Source organism: Cervus elaphus, chromosome 16 (assembly GCF_910594005.1).
Source record: "Cervus elaphus chromosome 16, mCerEla1.1, whole genome shotgun sequence".
In the NCBI taxonomy this organism is placed as follows: domain Eukaryota; kingdom Metazoa; phylum Chordata; class Mammalia; order Artiodactyla; family Cervidae; genus Cervus; species Cervus elaphus.
This window is the reverse complement of record NC_057830.1, coordinates 30,873,014-30,892,259: the sequence shown is the minus strand read 5'-3', so window position 1 is coordinate 30,892,259 and position 19,246 is coordinate 30,873,014. Positions and strand designations below refer to the sequence as shown.

Genomic DNA, 19,246 nt, shown 5'->3' with positions numbered 1-19,246 from the left:
GGCTGTTGCCCCGCTGCTTGCAGAAGGTCGGCTCTCGCTTGGGCTGCGGGGGCTTCCTAGAAGTGCACGGCCGTGGAGAGCCCCTCCGGTCGGCCCCCGGCAGTGGCGGGAGGCGTTCACTGCCGCCCTCGGAGGTTGCGGGCCGTGGGGCCGCGGCGGGGCTGCGGGACCGCGCGGCGCCGCGGGTGCATTTTGCTCTGCGCCTGCAGATCCGTTGTGCGGCCGCGGCAGTTCCTTCCTCCCGGACTCAGCGCCGCGCCGCCGCCGCGGGTTCTTGCATCGCGCCGCTTCCTGGCTCGCGTCCGGGCGCTGCCCGCCTTCCCGCGGCCCGGCCGCCCGCGTCCCCTCCCCCTCCGCCCGCGGCGACCCCGGCCTCGGCTCCGGGGAGCTCTTTCCGGGCGGCACGGTGAAAACGGGAAACTCGGCGCGGCGGGAGAGCGGCGGCTCCCGGGCTTCCCTCGGCGGCGGCTTCTCGGGTGACAAGGAGCCCGGGGAGCGGATCCGCTGAGCCCGGCTGCGGACTCGCTCGCTGCGAGGCTTTAAATACAAAAGTGGGCCGGGAGCCCCCGCGTGGTGCCGCGGTGCCCCCTCATTATGCATGCATGGAAAAGCAAACAAACAAAAACATTAGCAACGCTCCTCCGGCTCGCCGAGCCCCGGCCCCGCGCGCTCCGAGCCTGCCCGCTTTCTCCTTTCTCCACTCTCCTTCGCCCTTTGCTCGGCCCCCTTTCCCGGCTTTTCGAGATGCTATTGGTCCCGCCTGTTGTTGTTAAAACTTTTTTTTTTTTTTTTTACGAGCCGCTGGAGTGGGGTTGCGGAGTGGGGGAGGGCGGGGAGGGTGGTGGGCAGCTCACATTCAGGCATTCAGGGCTTGAAAGGAACGGCTTAAGGAGCCTGACAGAGGCCCGGGAGCTCCTCCTACTCTTAAGGAGGCTCGGATGTGGAGCCCTTGCCCGCGCACGGAACCAGCGGGCCGGGCGCAGGGGCAGCCGTTTGCATCCGGCTTGGCCACGGTCCTTTTTGTTTGGTTCTTCTTTTTTTTCCTTTCTTCTTCTTCTGTTTTATTTATTTATTTGGTACTTTTATTAATTCTGCCTGGCCCTTATCTGTGCTTTCGACTGAATTCAAAATTCAGTTTGTTTTCCGAGTTCCCCATCTTTGCCGGATCATCACGGGGGTGGGGGGGGGGAAGGGGGGAAGAGAACCCAGAGAATTTAATGTGGAACTCTGAAACTTAAAAAAAAAAAAAATCCAGGCACACACAAGAGGCAAATGCTTTAGCTAGGGGGATATCGATATTTACCACCCTTTACAGCCCCCACCCAGCACCCTGGTCCCCATTTACCGATCTGGCAGGTATGGCCCTGGAGCCAGGCATTGTTGTCATTTTCAAGACAGAAATCCAATAAGTCAAATTAATTTTTTTTTAAGAAGGAAAGTTTCTAACGGACTTTGATGAAAGAAACAATACATTAAAAATATTTAGGGATGTTGCGCAGTACCTTCTGGCCGCAGTCAGAACAGAAGAGGAAGGGTATAACTTGGCATCCTGCAAGGTTTCTATTCAAGCGTATGTTTCAGTCTCCCTGGGTTTAAGGGAAACCGCCGCCTACAGCAGCCTCTGCGATCCAGGCGCGGGAGTTTGCGAACTACCTTAACTGCGGCGCAACGCAGCCTTCGACCACCAGAGGCACCGGGCGTCTGCAGCCTGTCAAAAACTGGCGCTTTTTTCCTCCCCTTTCCGTGGAGAGACTATCAACTCCATCTGTCACAAAACTTCAGGCTAAATCTCCTCTGGTGAAGCCGAGGCAGCCGCGGTCCAGTACGCACAGCGTTCGGCTGTCCGTCTCTCCCCAGGGGCCCGGTGAGTTGGAAATGGCAGAACTTAGAATAGAGACACAGCGTCTGCAGACTTATCAGGCGGAGCCTGCTGCATTCCTCGGAGGCTCAGGGTCTGCATTAGGAATTGCATTTCAGCAATTCCCCAAAACAAAACGAAACCAAATAAACCTTAAAAAGCCAGGGTGAAGTAAGACAGACCTCGTTGCTCTGGCTTGATTAATGGAGAACGCCCAAACAATAGCAATCTATATTTAAATATATTAAGTCTGCAACTGGATGGCCCTTTGGAACAACCATTTCCCATATTCTGGGGTGTTTTTTGTTTGTTTTTCTTTTTATTTTTTTGGTTATTTGGAATTGTAATCTCCGTCCTGCCGGGAGGGCTTGGACAAGTCACAGTCCCTTTCTATGACTTGGACCTTTCACATGTAAGGTACAAGGCCAGATTGGATCCTTGAAAAAGTCCTTTCACGTTTAATACGCTGTGGCTTTAGGCTCATAAGAACAAGGTGGGCAGTCAGCTGCATTTTAAGCTGACGTTTGGTTTGTTCAGTTCCTTTAGAATAGTGGGTCTCAAACCTTAGTGAGCTTGAGACTCGCCTGGTGGCCTAGTTTAAAGCCACACTGCTGGGTCCTCTCTTGGAGTTCCTGATGCTGTAGGACTGGGGTGGGGGTGGGGAGCAATACTCTGCATTTCTAACAAATTCTCAGGGAAATCCTGTTGGGAACCAACATTTGAGAACACCCTTTCTAGAGGTGCACATGTTTTGTTGTTTTTTTGTAACACTAGCCCCCATCCTGGCCTTGATAGAGCTCAGTGGGATTTCAGAAAGGCAAAGAGCTTTGAGAACTTTAAGGTAGTCACCTCAGCACCCCTGCCTCATGGCATTTCAGGCCTGCATGGCTTTCAGCAGCTGGAGAGACCAAACTTTTGAAAAGGAGGCTATGATGATGAGACAGAAGGAGGAGTGAGCCCGCTCCTGCATCGGCCCCAGAGACTGGGTATCACCTTGCCTTACATCCAGGTTTTCATTGATAGCCACCAGACCTCCAAGCCCTCTCTCATCGCCCCCACACTAATCCCCATATCACTCTGTACATCCCTTAAGCTGACTTAAGCTTAAGTCATGATTCCCATCTTGAGCTTTCCCCCCACCAACCCCACCCCCTCAAATCCCACTTCAACTGGAATCTCAATTTGTTCTTAGAAAAATCTTGCATATTCCCAAGCTGCTTTCTGAGCTGAAGCTCCACCTTCTTACTCTAATTAAAACCAGCTGGAACATATAGAATAGGAGAAAATATTTGCAAACCCCATATCTGATAAAGGATTAATATGCAAAATATAACAGGAACTCATACCATTCAATAACAAAAAAATAAACAATTTGATTAAAAAATGGAGGGAGTACTCGAATAGACATTTTTCCAAAGAAGACATTCAAATGGCCAACAAATACATGAAAAGATGCTCAATGTCACTTATGATTGGGGAAATGCAAATCATACCACAATGATATATCACCTGACACTTATTAGAATGGCTGTCCTCAAAAAGAGATAACAAATGCTGGTGAGAATATAGAGGAGAGGGAGCCCTCATGCACTGTTACTGAGAATATAAATTTATGCAACCACTATGGAAACCAGATTGGAGGTTCCTCAAAAAATTAAAAATAGAACTACCATATGATCCAGCAATTGCACTTCAGAATACTTTATCCAAAGGAGATGAAATCACTATCTTGAAAAGGTATCTGCACTCCCATGATCATTGCAGCATTTTTCACAGTAGCCAAGATAGAAAACTACCTAAGTATACATCAACAGGCTAAGAAAGGATCAGTAAAATGTGGTTTTATATATATATATATATATATATATATATATATATATACACATACATATAATGGAACATGATTTAGCCATAGGAAAAGAAAGGAAAAAGAAGGAAATCTTGTCATTTGCATCAACATGAATGTCCCTTGAAGGCATTATGCTAAGTGAAATAAGTCAGACAGAGAAAGATAAATATTGTCTGGTTTCACCTATATGTGGAGTCTTAACCAAGTTCATAAAAACAATGTAGAATGGTGGTTGACAGAGACTGAGGGTTGGGGGAAATGAGATTTGTCAAGGGGTACAAACGTTCAGTTATGAGATGAGTAAGTTCCAGGGATGTAACTAATGTATAGCATGGTGACTGTAGTTAACACTATTGTGTTTATACTTGAAAGTTGCTATGAGAGTAGAACTTTAATATTCTCACTTCAACAACAACAACAAAAAATGGTAATTATGTGAGGTGAAGGATGTGTTAACCAACCTTATTGTGGTATGCATTTCACCGTACACAGGTTTATTAAACTGTCAAATTGTAAACTTTCAACTTATACAATGTTATACATTAATTATATCTCAACAAAGCTGGAAAAATACATCCCAGCTAGCCTTTTGAGGCAGCCTTCCTCAAAAATGTTCTTCATTTCTGGCTGATTTTTCTTCCATAACCCACTTCTCACCAGCCCTGGAAATGGAGTAGATGGACTGTTGTTCCTCCCTTGTTCCCACTTCCAAACTATTCTCTCCCCTCTTCCCCGGAAACCTTCAGCTTCCTTGAGTGACTGTCTGCTACTCCAATAGTCACCCACTGACTTTTCCTCCATCAACAGTGCCTCTAGGGCTTCCCTTGTGGCTCAGCTGGTAAAGAAACTGTCTGCAATGCAGGAGACCTGGGTTTGATCCCTGGGTTGGGAAGATCCCCTGGAGAAGGGAAAGGCTATCGTCTTCAGTATTCTGGCCTGGAGAATCCTATGGACTGTATAGTCCACAGGGTCGCAAAGAGTCAGACACAACTGAATAACTTTCACTTCACTCACAGCTCTTCTCAACCAGGACTACTCCTGTAAACCACAGAAGACAGAGAATGAGTTGAGTGGCTATTTCCTCCTCAAGTATGGTATATAACCAGTACTGAAACTGAGGGTCATCAGTAAACCTGTAACCTGCCTTCACTGACCAAGCTTGATTTAATTTTTGCTACAGAAAACTTACATGTCCTCCAAGTGTCATGTGCCATTCTAAGGCGCTTCAGACTTGTCCGACTCTGTGAGACCCTATGAACTGTAGTTTGACAGGCTCCTCTGTCCATGGGATTCTCCAGGAAAGAATACTGGGGTGGGTTACCATGTCTTTCTCCAGGTGATCTTCCTGACCCAGGGACTGAACCAGTGTCTTTTACATCTCTTGCATTGGCAGTCGGGTTCTTTACAACTAGCACCACCTGGGAAGCTCCCAAGTGTCAAGTAACCTAAACAATAAGGTGTTTGCCCAAGTTGTTTTATAGGAACATGGAGTCAGCTGTGCACAGTTGGAGCTGTAGCCAGTTAAGACCACCCAAGCATCAACTGAGCATGCTCGGTTGTCTGCCTGGTGACCTCTTGACATCAGAGAACTGAAAACTCTACCCTAAGAACATACTAATGTGCCATTTTATAAACATTTGTCTCATGAAGACACCTGTAGCTTAGATGTGCCTGGGTAGAATGATGATTCCTCCCCCTTTTCTTACCTCCAATCCCCTTTCCCCATGCTCCCCACACGTCAGCTTTATCCCTTAAGTACCCTGAACCCTTCACCTTCAGAGAGGCACATGAGAAGTGTTCTTGGGTCTCCTCATTTGACTGCCTTGTGAATACACACTTTGCTGTAAACCTTGGCATGTCAGCGTTTGCCTTGCCGCATGTCAGGCAGATGAACCTGGTTCTGCAATGGTACCACCCTGGGCACAGAGGAGAAGTTGGCCCATCACAGTGGATGCTATGTCAGCCAGAGCTTGACCAGGGCAGGATGTGTGAGCAAGACAGATGGATTTATTATGGAGAGGGGAGTTCCCACAGGGGTGGTAGCTGGGCGGTGGGCGGTGGGCGGTGTGGCCTGTTGTTTCTGTCTGCTGTTCAGCCTGAATTCACTGGGGTTGGCCAGATTGGTGGTTGGAAAGGAAAACTGGGACTTCAACTTGTGAGGAAAGCTGGAACCAGTCAGGGTGAACTGGAACTAGCATCTTCCTCATCACTTCCAGGCTTGGTAACTCAGGGGGTAACTTGTAGGGAAAGCTGGTGCCTTCAAACCTGGAGCTGATACACACTTTGTCCAGGACTCAGAGAAGCCGAAGTAAGAGAGTGGAGGGAGCTTGGGAAGCTCAGGTCAGGTGCTGACCCATCCCAACCAAGGGGAGGTTTAAATCAGCAAGGAAGGGTGCCAGCTGCCACAGAGACTACAAAGAATGTGGTGCTTCTGCTTCACTTCCTTCTTCCAAATCTGGTGCAAAATTCCCCTCATGGCTGACACCAACAGGGAACCACGTGGGGAGAGGAATTCTGGGAACATAGCTCCATCTCAGCTCAGTGGATAGGGTATAAAACCATTGCTGGTGCATTTGGGCATTCAGGCTTAATTTTCTCAGGGGTACATTTCCTCATGGTGTCAGCCTCTGACTCACTGGTTTCTCTCCAGTCTACTCTTCATGACAAACTTGACCTCTGAGTTCCTTGACTCTCTCACATTCATGCAACAACTCTGAACGGTACCCTAGGCCTAACCATTGCCGTAACTGTGTCACCTCAAAGTTTCCAATTCTGAATCTCTAACTGGAGTGTCATCTCACTTGCTACCAACTCCTGTCTTTCCAGTCTGGCTCAGTGTTGTCACCTGTTCAAAATGCTCTTTGTAGTTACTTCTGCTGCTTTCTTAATTCATTTTCTACTGTATCATGCTAATCCACTTGCAATAGGCTATACTTCATTCTATCATAAAACAAAACAAACTCTTCCTAGACCACAACTCCCCACTCAGTAACTACTCCATTTCTATTAAAACTTCTTGTAAAAGTTGCCTTTACTCACTTTCTCTGCTGTCTCCTCAATTCACTATAATCAAGATTCATCCCAGTATTTTTCTCATCAAGGATGACTGAAATCTTGCTCTGCCCAACGATCACTGCTCAGTCCTCATTCTGTCTGACTTTTCAGTACCACATGACAGGACGATAACCCTTCTCTTCAACGTACCTTTTTGTTTGGCTTCTGAGACGCTGCATTTTCCTGTTCCCCATTGTACTGGCTGGGGGCTCCTTCTCTCTCGAAACTCACTCCTTAGGTGATCTCATCCAGTGCCTAGATGCTGAGTTACATTTCAATCCCAGTCTTTCTCTGTTTTCCATGTATATTTATTCACTTGGTTGCTTAATGAGCATCACAAACTTAGCTTGCTCCAGGAGCACTTCTGTTTTCCCATCCCCAAAACATGTTTGTTGCCTGGTCTTTCAGTGGCTTGTATTCTCCAAAATTCATCTCCATCAATGTCCTCCATCCTTTTATATCTGTGCTACTTATATCAAGAGGCAGAGTCTAATTTCTTTTCCCTTAAATCTTGGGCAGACATTAATGACTTTGAATGCAATATTGGTGACTGACATTCTAGGACCATCCAGTGAGGGCACAAAAAACTTTGCAACTTCTACCTGGGCCTCTCGGAATGCATGCTCTGGAGAAGCTAGTTACTGTGTAGGAATTCTGAATGCTTTCAGAACACCATGCTGTGAGGAAGGCCAGGGTTGCCATGTGGAGAAGATGCGTGGCGAGACAAAGAGATGGCTGGGGAGCTCCCAGCTTTTTCAGCCATGTGAGTGAGGAGGTACAAGATATGTGAGTGAAAAGGCCATCTTGGATATCTAGCCCTGTGGAATCTTTAGATATCTGTAGCTGCAGCTGCCATGTGATGGAAAGCATATAAGAGAAACCCCAACCCAAGGTCAGGACTAGGATGAGGGGAGGTGAAGCAGCCAGATATAAAATTTAAGGAAGTGTTTGCTTTCATAGTGATGCTGCAGGGACTTTGAGAGAGTGACCTTTACATTCTGTACACTAGACACTTCATTCACCTCATCCTAGTTTCAATCTTGCCCCATGAATGGACAGCACAGCTTACCCTGGTCAACCCAAAGAATCATAAGAAAAAACCCAAGATGTTGTTTCAAGCCACTAAATTTTGAGGTAGTTTGTTATTCACCAGTAGTTAATCATATATACACTTGCCATCATACTCAATTACTTGGGTCAAAGATTTACCTGGATTCTTCCCTTTTCTTTACATCCCACATCCAATTGATGGCCCATCAAAGGTAGTCAAAATATTTGATGGGCTTAATGTGTGAAAATCAGAAACTTATTGCTTGTCTTCTAAATTAGCCAACTTCAGAACTTCTAAACCACTTATACTATAGAAAAGAGAACAGAGGCCCTGAGAAGTTAAAAGAATCAGTTCTGAAGTCTTGAAATATAAAATGATATTCCCAAAGTGCTGTGTGGTTTGGTGTAAGAAAAAAAGGTTCAGTGTTAAGCATCACCTACCTGTTGGTGCTTAGCAATATGGCAGAGAGAAGGCCATGAGAAGCAGATCTCTGCCCTTTCAGGGACTTAGCAATATGTCCTTGGGGAGTGTCTAGGATGCATACTACTTAGCTGAAGCCTTAAGTCATAGATGCCCACTCACCTGTTTTAATTTATTTTTGTTTTTATAAGTAGAGACTGTGAATACTTGGTAGCAGACATCCAGTACAAACCAACAACATCTACTCTAGAATTCTGTATGCTACCTTACATCCTGAATGTCTACCCCTTTCTTCCTAAAAGTCTTCTTTGTCTCTCTCCATTGCTTTCTTAAGAAGAATGAATTCTTGGGAGCAAAATAGGATGGGAATCTCATATGGATGGGAACCCCATTCATGCACAATAAAATTGGGTTATTCCCACAGCTGAAGATGTGGGGCCTTCTCCAAAACCCCATCTTTTCTTAGAACCCCCTCAAGGACCATCCCAAGTCTTACTGATTTCATTTAAGAAAAAGTCTCTCTCATCCAACCTTTCTATATTCCCATTACCCTGGCTTCTTAGAGGTTTTCACCATTGCTCACCACTGGGTGTTTCCCGACTCTTTCTCTAAATCAGAGGTTCTTAACCAGGGAAGTGTCTCAGAATCACGTGGGAGGTTTCTTAAAAATACATATACCCATATAAGTTCCATTATACTTGAATTCTTCCCTAAGGGCCCAGGAGTGTGTATTTTGAGAAAAAAATTACAAAGGTTTATTTCTGGTCAAATAATCCTGCAAGTGGTCCCCAGATGTGGGAATTTCATAGATCAATTCACTTTTTAAAAAATTGGATTGTCTTTGAAAAAAAGGTACCAACTTTTGAATTCTGTCAAATATTAACAAATAAAAAAATCCTTACTACCAATTATTAACATTAGTGTTTTATTAAATAAAGACAACTTTGAAACCCCCAAAGCAGTGTGGGAATAACTTGAGAATAGAAGCTTTTAAATTGAATGCATTTAGGTTTTTTAAAAATTTAATACATTGTTCTATTTTTTTCTTATTTTACCGGAAAGTTATGACACAAGGGAGACTTCAGAAGTTTTTGTGACTTCAGTCAGCATTTTGGAATCATTACTCTAAAGTAATCTTCCATGCTGCTGCTAAGTCCGACCAAATCACTACTCCACTTAAAGACTTCCAGTACTTCTTTGGGCTTCCTTGGTGTCTCAGGCAGTAAAGAATCTGCCTGCAATGTGGGAGATTTGTGTTCGATCCCTGGGTTGGGAAGGTCCCTTGGAAGATGGCATGGCAACCCTTTCCAGTATGCTTGCCTAGAGCATCCCCATGAACAGAGGAGCCTGGTGGGCTACAGTCTATGGGGTCACAGAGAGTCGGATATGAGCAACTAAACACAAAACAGCAACTCTTTGGGAAAATGCCCAAGGTCATCACCATCACTACGATTATAATAGTTTGGAAAAATATATTCATGCATATTTGTGCAAAAGATATAAAATATTTAGGAATAAATTTTATAAGGAAGATGTGGACGCATGAGTAGTTATATTACAATGAGAATGAAAATAAGATCTGAATATATAGATAAAGTAGTCACAAAATAAAATGGTAATTTTTCTAAATAATACATAAATTTGATGCAATTCCAGTTGAAATCTCAACAGGGTTTTTCTTAGAACTGGATGAAATTATATTAAAATTCATATAGGAAAGTTGATTACAAATACCTAAAATAATTACAAAACTCAAATGAGAGGGATCATAACATATGATACCTCCTTAATAATTAAAGCAATATGGTGCTGATTAGACCATAACCTTTGTCATATATTTATTTCACAAAGGTTATGATTTAATCAGTGGAAAAAGTATGGTCCCTTAAATAAATGATGCTTGGAAAACTGGCCATCCATTTAAGAGGAAATGTAAAAATTAAAAAAAATTGAATAGAAGCTTAAATATAAAAAGTAAAATAAAAACCAAATGTGAAAATTTAGGCTATGATATATATCCTAGAATTTAGTAAGATCTTATAACCAAGACTGGAAAATCAGAAGACATGAAACAAAAACATACATATTTGACTATATAAAAAATTAAGAAGTTGTGTATAGAAAAGATAACGAGAGACAAAGTCAATAGACATACCACAGATCCGCAAAGAATGTTTATGACAGAGATGACAAAAGGCCAATTTTTTAATAAACAAAGAGCTCTTACAAGCAAAAGATAATCTAAGAGAAAAGAGGGGAAAGATGTAAATAGACAGTTCTAGACAAATAGAAGTGCAAATCCAAATGTCACCAAACAAGTGAAAAGATATTTAAATTAATTAGTAGTTAGATTAAAGGAAGTGAGAAAACAATGAGATATTACTTTAACAGCCAGGAGACAGGCTAAACACTGTGGAAGCCCTGTGACAGTCGTTCTCCTTAGGATACCTCTGATGGAAATGCAAATTCTCTTTGCAAGCAGATCTAGCTACACTTTTAAAATGTAAAATAAATGTAAAATACAACCACTTGGCCCAGCCCAATTCTGAGAATCTTACCCTATACCCCTTCTCCGAAAAAAAAAACTACATAAGAAAGAATGCTGTGTTTATCCTAGCAATCTCATTAGAAATAATTACTTTTTCCCCAAAAGTTCTAGACAAAGTTCCTTAGGAGTGAGAGAGAGTAGGCTCTCTGAAGGAAAACCAAGGGTGTCATTAGAAGAAAAGTTTCCCTTGTACCAGGGCTCCACCAATGTGTTCCATAAGTCAGCCCTGGTCCACAAGCCCTGTGAGAAGGTAGAAACAAGCATTTGGATTCTTTTATGATAATTTGGAAGGATAATTTTATGCGTGTTGAGTTGACCAATAAAAATTGGGGGCTTCCATTTTGTAGGTATCATTTCACTTGGGTGATATGGCATCTTCTCTGCAGATAGAAACTTTTCCAAGCTAGAGTATATGGAAACCAAAAGCACTCACCTTGAGCAGATAAATGTCTACCGGCAGTACAGTATGCTGGGGAACCTGACATCGGTGATGCTTGTACTTATGAAGTGACTCTTCCAACCCTGAATAGAAACAATCAATTTGTTGCAATAAAGTTTGAATGAACTTCTGTCATTTTACATTGTCTTTACAAAACCCTCTTGGTAAAGAGAGGATAGAGCTCACTTTGCCCCACCCCTTCAGGAAGATATTCACAAAGACACTGGGACCTTAAGATTCTGATTTAGACCATGCATCTGTATTTATTTTTATTCATATATTTTTATTTATTTATTTTTAAGTGATAGATGGAAAAATAACCAAGTCTTTCACCACAAATTGTTGGAGAAGTTCTGTGCTATATGTTGATGCTAGCTGTTTTCTCTTGTTTTAGAGGCAAACAAGTTGTTAGGTGTAGGAACTTAAGGGCTCACCACTGTCTGAAGATTAATACAAATGTAGGAAACAAACTTCTGATTCTTCAAAGAATGTCATTAACAGCTACAGGATGCCAAGTGGCAGAATGACCCAGATTTTCTGATTCTCCATAGAGCAGACAAGAGCAGCTGTTCTCCGGGGGTGGGAAGTGTACCCCACACTATTGCTTTGTGAGATCAAGATACTGGCTGGGTGTCAACAAGAGGAAATCCCACTGAATCAGCAGGCACTTCAATTCTCACGAAACTTAACTTTCAAAGTTTATGAAAGAGAGATATTAATGAAACAGAAATTTAAAATCCAAATAGACCATTTGAGGCATAATCTGCTTTACCTTCCCAGGCTTGCAGTTGGCAGTCAGTCAGTTCAGTTGTGTCCGACTCTTTGCGACCCTATGGACTGCAGCGTGCCAGGTTTCCCTGTCCATCACCAACTCCTGGAGCCTACTCAAACTCATGTCCATCAAGTCGGTGATGCCAGCCAGCCATCTCATCCTCAATTGTCCCCTTCTCCTCCTGCCTTCAATCTTTCCCAGCATCAGGGTGTTTTCCAATGAGTCAGTTCTTCGCATCAGGTGGCCCAAGTATTGGAGTTTCAGCTTCAGCATCAGTCCTTCCAATGAATATTCAGGACTGATTACCTTTAGGATGGACTGGTTGGATCTCCTTGCAGTCCAAGGGACTCTCAAAAGTCTTATCCAACACCATAGTTCAAAAGCATCAATTCTTCGGTGCTCAGTTTTCTATAGTCCAACTCTCACACCCAAACATGACTACTGGAAAAACCATAGCTTTGACTGAACAGACCTTTGTTGGGAAAGTAATGTCTCTGCTTTTTAATATGCTTTCTCGGTTGGTCATAGCTTTTCTTCCAAGGAACAAGTGTCTTTTAATTTCCTGGCTGCAGTCACCATCTGCAGTGATTTTGGAGCCCCCAAAGTAAAGTTTCTCACTGTTTCCATTGTTTACCCATCTATTTGCCGTGAAGTGATGGGACCGGATTCCATGATCTCAGTTTTCTGAATGTTGAGTTCTGAATGTGCAGTCAGTATAGTTTTCTACGAAGAGTAATTTTTCCAAGATATCACCTTATGCACATTTGGACATGACATCTTAAGCTCTTCAATAATTAGAGTCAATTCTTTAGTGGACATGGTGGGATATTTGAAAGCTGTGCCAAGCCTTGTTTTAAAATCTTGTTTTTCACTATTGATATCAAGAAGAAACTTTTTTGTAAATGTGTCATAAATATGGATAAACTGTTCTCTAAACATTAAAACATAATTTGTGAGAGAGCTTCTCAGTTATTTAAAAATTTTACTTTTTTTCCTTGTAAAAGTCTAAACAAAGGCAATAGGCTTCCTCTCCACATTCCATCCTCCCCCGTCAAGAAAACCTTGTCAACAACAAAATTATATATCAACAAGTTAACGTAAAATTTATGAGTGTGTGGTTAATGTTTCTCAAAGAATTTGGGAGAGAGGCATTAGAATTGCTTCTATTTTTATTGCTAAATATATGTAATTATCATAAAGTTTCTTGGGGGAAAAAATCTATGATCTTATTGACTGATTGTTGACAAACTGTCTAAGGCTCTTTTGAAATGTGAATCCCAGGACTGTATCAAATTTATCACAAATAAGTTGATAGTCATCCTACATTTTAAAGCTGCTTTCATACTTATCTGCTCCTTTTTTACTGACTTTGATTCAGTTGAAGCCAACAGGTATTCATGGAATGCTTAATTATATATGTCAGAAAGCTGAAGCATTTTTAAAAAGAATCTTCCTATGTTCTACTTTGTTCTCTTATTGTTATTATTAATAGACTTTATTTTTATAAGCACTGCTAGGTTTACAGAAAAATTGATTGGAAAGTTTCAAGTTCCCACATATCTCCTGCCCTCTTCTCCCTGGGTTGTTCCCCCTTTTATTTACATGTTTTATTAGTATGGTACATTTGGTACAATCAATAAACAAATATCAACACTTATTATTAACTAAAGCCTATAGTTTACCTTAAGGTTCACTCTTTGTGTTATACTTTCTATGGGTTTTGACAAATGTATAATGTATATTGACCAGTCTATATCATACTATTATTATACAGAATAGTTTGACTATACTGACAACCCCTTGGAAACTTTCTGTTTTAACTTAAAACTGATGTTAAATTGAATCATGGATGTTAAATTGAATCTTTTCATCTATAGCTTTATTATTTAAAGTTTCAACATTTAGTATTTCTTTTCTTTTTTTAAAAAAATTTATTTATTTTTAGCTGCAATGGGTCTTCGTTGCTGCACACAGGCTTTCTCTAGTTGCAATGAGGGGGCTACTCTCTTGTTGCAGTGCATGGGCTTCTTGTGGTGGCATTTCCTGTTGCATTTCCTGCAGTCCCCAGGGCATGCAGGCTTCAGTAGTTGTGGTTGCTGGGCTCTAGAGATAGCACAGGCTCGGTAGTTTCAGCACATGGACTTAGTTGCCCTATGGTATACGGAATCTTCCCAGACCAAGGCTCGAACATGTTTCCCCTGCATTGGCAGGATTCTTAACCACTAGACCACCAGGAAAGTCCAGTATTTCTTTTTTCTTCTGTTGAAAAAATAGTGTGAGGCCATACATGCCATTTGAATCCAAAATTTGTACACATATCCCTAAATGATTAACCATTTATATTGATAGACTCTTTCATATAATTCAGTTACCCACCTCAGATATATTTATTGAGTTCTTACCTGGATCAGCACTCTGTTCCAATAGTGTTCTGATTAGGGGTGCTTGTGATTGGTGGCTTTATGCTATAGACCTTCATTTCATGCATAGGTATACATTTAGTTACCAAAACTCCTTTCACCATGTTTTCTTTGCCAGTTTATTCTTATTATTATTCAAATGCACTTTTGAATAGGAAATATATGTATATAGTGCAAAACATACAAGGTATAAAAACATTCACGTGTCCAGAAAGCCTCCACTCACCTTTGCACCTACAGACTCACCTCCCTCAACCATTGCTATCAAAGTTTTATATGTGTCCCCAGAGATATTACATATGTATATAAAATAAATCTTTTAAAATAATCATCTTTGCCTTTTTTTCACTCAATAATACATTTTGGACGCTGTTCCAAGCACTGACCTATTACTTGCTTATCCTTTTGATGAGTGCATAGTATCCCATTTTTTTGATGTTCCATACATTATTTAGCCAGTCCTTTACTGATGAACAAAGTTCATCTTTTGTGGTTTCAATGCAGCAGTGAGTAACCTCGCACATTTGTCTTTTCACAAGTACTTTAATACAGCCAGAGGATACATTTTAGGAAGTGACATTACTGCATCAAAGAGGAGGGACATTTTAAACTGTGATAGATCAACTGTTCTATTTATGATAGTGTTACAAAGCAAGTTCACTGCCCCTATGTACACAGAAGCCAATACCATGACACCAGTTTTTGAGAAAATGAGTTTTATTGTGAGGTTGACCAGCAAAGAGACAGGAGGCAGTACTCAAATCTGTCTGCATGATCCACGGTTCAGGGTGAAATTTAAAAGGTTGGGGGAGTTCCAAACTTGGAGGCTGATTGGCTAGTCTTGAATCAGTTCATATAAGCTATGAACTGATGTATGGACTGATGTTGGAAGTCAGATTTTCCATATTGACCAATTTCTTGCTTCACAAAGGGCTCTGGTGACAACATTTCTATTTGAGTTAGGTGGACTGGGGGTTCTTAGTTCCGAGGTCATCCTGGAGACATGGCTTTCCAACCTACACACGCGCAGTGCTATTCTCTAAAATAACTCAAGTTTTGATTAATCCATCAACCTATTTAAGGAGGAAAAACCAGTTTCAGCTGGTTATGTGCTGTTTCAATGGGTCAGCCATACTCCAAAGAAGTTGTGGCAGCGTACGGGAGTGTTGTCTGCTTGCATCATCACCAACACAACGTGTCATTAAACTTTTGGATCTTTGCCAATCTGATAGATGAAAGTTATACCTCCTTGTAGCTTTAATTTTAATTTCTCTTATTATGTGTAAGACAAACATTATTATTTATGTCTTCAGAAAATTAATAAGGCAAAGATTGATGGCATTTAAGTTGAAGGCAGTTAAGTGATCCAACACCGAATAAGTGAGAATGCCCAGAAAGTGACCTGCTAAGCCTGTCGCCTTGGCCACCACCCCACCTTGTTTCCATAGCACCCAGCACAGCGTAGGGGATGAGAGGTTTGCCTTTCCTGGGAGTTTCTCTATACTTGGTCTTAGTAGTTCTCAAAAAAGTTGTTGAAGAATGCCTTTTATTAGGGAAAATAAAACTCCTTACTAAAATGGCAAGATCAATGAATTCTAAAGAATCCTCCCCAAATTCCTTTAAAATCTTAGGTATTCACCCTCACCTCTGCCCTGAGATAGATCTGAATCAATATTAAGAAACTTGACACTTTCCGATCAATTTTACTCAGATTATCCTGAATCTGAGGAACCACAATGATTGGCATTAAATTCATGTTCTAGACTTCTAGTAGAGGTGAATTTATCCTAATACTGACGAGACGTATTTGAAAAAACGCTCTTTCTTTCTTACTTCCCACTCTGAAGCACTAGTTTCCTCTCTGTATGTGGCTTCAGACTTGGACCTTTGGGTTCCTTATCCTCTGGGACCCTGAGAACCTGTGGTTTCTGAGTAGCAGTTAAAGACTTTGCCTTCATTCATGACTTATATGCATATATCATTGGAGTTTGTTGGCAGGTGGAGGCTTGTCCCTGACTTGTGCTGTCTCTTGACACTCCTGTCCCAGTTTGCTGCTGAAGGAGGATTATTCACCCTGATCATCATTTGCCTGAAGTCAGTGTTGAGTCTTGGAATATGAGGGAAGACAGAGCCATCTGGGGAGGAGTGGGTTTCCCAGGGCAGAACAGCTTGTGGTAATTTGACAATTGTTAAGCAAATCAACAAAAAGACTGAATGAAGCAAACTTTATTTTCACAGTTATTATCCTTTATTTACCAAATATCGAGCATCTACTATGTATCAAGTACTGTTCTAGGTTTTAAAGATCTAGCAAATGACTAACATGGGACCTGCATATAGGGTTGTTTTGGGGTTCCCAGGTGACACTAATGGTAAAGAACCCCCTTGCCGATGCAGGAGACATAAGAGCAGTGGGTTCGATTCACAGGTCAGGAAGATCCCCTGGAGGAGGGCATGGCAACCTGCTCCAGTATTCTTGCCTGGAGAATTCCATGGACAGGGGAGCCTGACAGGCTACAGTCCGTGGGTCGCAAAGACTCAGACACAACTAAGTGACTAAGCACAGCACCAACGCAGAGTTGTTTTATCCAAAGGTCATTGTAATTGTCTTTCCCCATTCTTATGGTAGATCTGAGGATCTAGTGAATCATACCTAGAAAAGAGGCATCCATTTCTGGTAAACCACAGCTGCCCTTAGACTCAGCCTTATCTCTTTGCTACAAACAAAAAGAAGCAAGCTGAATTCTTTCCTAACACAGAGCACATCGTCTAGATCCCGGGAAGAAAAGTTTTTAAGACTCTCAAGTCCTTAAAAAGCATCTGGGGGAAGCATAAATGACAAGGAGAAAAAGCACTGGTTTGAAAGCTGGTCAGCCACTTTTCTGCCAAGGGCTTGTCAAAATTGCTCAAGAGAAAGAAAAAAGAGAAACAAGTGCACATATACATTTTTTAAGTAGCCAGCAACCAAGACAACACCAATTATTCAACCACAGTAAAGAAACCAGCAGCCAAACCACACTGATTATTTAACCGCGTATCCAAGTGCTGAACACAGCCATAGCCAGCCACGTTAATTTAATGTAAATATCCTGAGTAACCAGCCCCTGTGGAGGCAAGTGTTGCAGCAAAGGACAGCGCCTCACCTTTCCTTGTCTTGGCTCCAGATGTTTGGAGCTGGAAAACTGGCTATAATCCAACTAATATCCCACCCCCTCTTTTTCTCCATTTTGAATTTTTGTTTCTCTAAAACCCTGATTCATTTTTTTTCTTACTGATCCACTGATCTCATACTCACACACAAACTCAGGGAAACATTTCATTTGGTGAATTCTGTTCTTTTCCTCTTGATTTGCACCTTTTCTTTCCTTTCCTTTGCATTTCAATTGTCTTTCTTCTTTTCAGCCTCAATGCTTTCATTCCTATGTATTTGATTCCTGTTTATTTAATTTTTACTTATCATCATATATAAAGTTTATTCTTAGTAAGTGTTTATAAGGAAAACATAAACTTTCTTCTTTGCAACTTGCAACTGCAGAAATTTCCACTAGGTTGAATTTTACTGTAAAATAGTTCCTTTCACTGGGAAATACCCAGACTTGTGAGCCCAGATGTCCAAGTTTGAAAACATAGTCCTATTCTCACTGGCCACAAATATAAACATCTGACTCAAGGTCAGCCAACCCATTGATGTCTATCTTCTGCCTTGCTCACTGGTGTCCAGAGCTGCCAAGTAAGAAGATCAAGTCTGCTGTGTTGTAAGGACTCTCAAGCTCCAAGGAGACATTACACGAATACGGGTCCCAGTCCATAGTTCCACCTGAGTCAGTCTTCAGTCATCCCAGGCCAGCTGTCCGATGTATAGGAAACAGCATCAGGTAATTCCAGCCCCCAGCTCTCTGGTCATGCCCCCTCCAGCTGCTTAAGTTTTCCCCACCCAGATCTCAGATACTGTGGAACGGAAACCTAGTCCTCCCTATCTGAATTCTTGTGCATCTGATTTCTTGACCCACAGAATCTATGAACATAGAAAAATGGTTATTCTTTAATGCCACTAAATTTAAGCTAGTTAGTTACATAGTGATAGAAACTTGAACCCCAGCTCAAAGGCTATTCTGAGAACTAAAGAAATGATTGTATGTAAAAATGCTTAAAACTAGACCAGTGCCAGCCACATCGTAAGTTGACCGTCCTCAGTGTTAGCTTTTATCATTATTGTGATAAAATTTCCACGATAAATATAGGAAATTTAAAGAATTATTTAATAAAAATGCTCTTCTCTCATTCATCTTTAAAACTTCATAAGAAAATTTGGAGCAGAATGAAGCAGTTTGTAAGTAGTATTGTACCCCCCAAGATCAATATCCTTACAAGCTCGGATAGAGAGAGACTGCACAATGATTTTCTAATGAATTGATAATTTTTTAATCATAATTTGATTTTTAATCATAATTACAGTATGATGTGATAAAGGTCTGGGAAATCCTGCTCACTTTTATGTTCCTCTGAGCACCCAGCCACAGAGCAGTCACCCGACCAATGTTTGCCTCACTGACTTGATCAATGCAATTGTGTTCATTATCTTACATAAACTTCTGGGAAAACATTGCTTTATTTAGTATTTTCTCTATTTTTGCTTTTAAATTTGTAATATTTTCTGAGACGCTGATTGGTAATCTCATAAAATTTAAATCGATGTTTATGGATTAAATAGCCAGTACTGTTAAGAATGTACAGTGCAGTGTAAACACAAAAGTCTTGCACAATCTTTTCCTGGACTTGTGCTTTTTTGAACTGGGTTCAAATCTAAACTGAGCAAGGCCACACAGGGCGTTAGA

General features: G+C 41.6%; 1 long non-coding RNA gene across 5 annotated transcripts in view; it reads left to right on the top strand.

Moving 5' to 3' along the window:
• Positions 1-876: 876 nt before the first annotated feature.
• LOC122710075 overlaps positions 877-19,246 on the top strand; it is a 68,859-nt gene continuing 50,489 nt past the window's right edge. For all 5 annotated transcript variants that reach the window (XR_006345810.1, XR_006345811.1, XR_006345812.1 and 2 more), the window contains exons 1-2: positions 877-1,864; positions 18,133-18,286. This is a non-coding gene — a long non-coding RNA (uncharacterized LOC122710075). The remainder of the gene's footprint in view (positions 1,865-18,132; positions 18,287-19,246) is intronic.